The 1867-nt window shown below is 41.2% G+C and overlaps 1 long non-coding RNA gene across 1 annotated transcript in view; it reads right to left on the bottom strand.

Moving 5' to 3' along the window:
- LOC115232963 overlaps positions 1-1567 on the bottom strand; it is a 7220-nt gene extending 5653 nt beyond the window's left edge. Inside the window, exon 1 of the long non-coding RNA XR_003883702.1 lies at positions 1452-1567. This is a non-coding gene — a long non-coding RNA (uncharacterized LOC115232963). The remainder of the gene's footprint in view (positions 1-1451) is intronic.
- Between the last annotated feature and the right edge of the window lie 300 nt (positions 1568-1867).

Below are 1867 nucleotides of genomic sequence, written 5' to 3'. Positions count from 1 at the left end.
GCTTAATTTAATCGCTCGTCGGGCTGGTTCGCTCAGTAACCACGATCGGTTCGCTATCGGTTTCGGTATATTCGAACCTTCCGACATTCACGCAGTTATAATTATTAAATTTTTTTTGGACTTACAATATTATGACGGCTCGCATGATCGTTCGCTGTGTTAGTAGGTCGCTGACGCTGCAGTCCTTCGCTCGGCGTCTGATACGGCTGACGATGCTCGTCGTACGGCGGTCGTTGTCCGGCGTCGGTGCGTTATTCGTAGAGTTATCGTAGGTCGCGATGCTTGTCGGCTCACGTTTCTGCTACAGCTGTTGTGGCGATGCTCGTTCTGTTGTCCTTGCGTTGTCTTCCGTCGATTGTGGTTTCCGTCAGCTTACGTTTTACGTGTGCTGGCGTGCCTGTCCTGTTTACATCCTGGGTGCTTTGCAGGTCTTGGGGAAGGCTTGTTGCTTCCGTCCGTCAACTTCAATTGAATTGATTGCTGGCGTGCCCGCTTCTTTTAACACAACCGTGTCTTTTGCAGGTCTTGAGTGAGCTCTGGCGATGCCCCGGCAGATCCCACCGCTGCCACCAAATTATGTTATGCCTCCGGAGAGGCACGGTAGTTAGGATCGTTTGCCGGAAGGAATTTGGGAATTCGGGCTCCGCCCGAGTAACTCACTGATTTTATTATAAATAAAAATGACACTTTTGTATTTGGAATAAATATATATATATATCTGTTTTATTCGTAACTTGGCTTAATTACAAAGTTCCCGCACGTCACTCGCGTCGCGTATCGCGATAACGGATATCTTGGCGTGCGCATGTCTGGAGTCAAGTTTCGGTCGCGAGATTCACTCCTCGATCTTTCGTATTTCTTTCTGCCGACTGCGTGGCTTTAATTTAATAGTTTAATAGTTTCCCGGGAGGAGATCGTTTAGCGACAAGACCATATGTCGTGTCGCTCGATTTTGGCGGTAAGATCCGGATGCAAGCTAAGGAGTTCTAAGTAGGACTTCTTTGCTTGCATTTTCGCAATTTCCTTATTCTTTTTTATTTCGCTTTTAAGTAGGACTTCTACGTTGCATTTTCGCAACGTCCTTATTCCGCTTGCCCTGATTTCCGCGTTTTCGCAAGGAAGTGGTTGCACGGTCGCTCGGACTTCGCGCGTGGCTCGCGTTGTCAGCGCTTCGCTCGGTCAACGTTCGTAACGTGATCTGTATTCGCGTTACACATTGAGCAATGCCTTACCATATAAAATAATATATCTCTAAAATAATATATATCTAGTAATTCGTGTATAGCCTTTTCGGGCTATAACAGTGTACTGTGATGATTATATAAAAATAATCAGAAAATGTGTCGGCATGAAAGTAAATCGAAAGTTAGAGGTTAAGTAAAGTTCATATTAGTTATAACTGTACAACATAATTAAATTTTATTAAAAAAACAATAATTATATTTACATACCTTCTCTATATATTTCCTTCTCTAAGATAATCTTTTCTATTATCTTCTTAAAGTAAAATCTTTATTCATACGTCGAGCACATCACTATCGAACGAAGAACGAGAACTTTCTAATTCACAAGACCTAGCGCATGCGTGATTACGTCACAGCCTCGCGCCTCATCGTTCGATGAATCACTGCACTTATGCTTTAATTCAATCTTGTGCGTAAAGTTGAAAATTATATAAAAATAATCCTTGCTTTAATAAACATTTCTGCATACTTACTCTAAGCAATATATACACACACACACACATACATATATATATTATATACATATAATGGGACACATTACTTTCACAATATTTTTGAAATATTGCTATAATGTTGTTTGAACTATATTGCAAATTCATATCTATACAATATTTCTGCAACAT

The sequence above is a fragment of the Formica exsecta genome, unplaced genomic scaffold (genome assembly GCF_003651465.1).
Source record: "Formica exsecta isolate Colony F162 unplaced genomic scaffold, ASM365146v1 scaffold153, whole genome shotgun sequence".
Classification (NCBI taxonomy): Eukaryota; Metazoa; Arthropoda; class Insecta; order Hymenoptera; family Formicidae; genus Formica; species Formica exsecta.
This window is presented reverse-complemented; position numbering and strand designations above follow the sequence as displayed.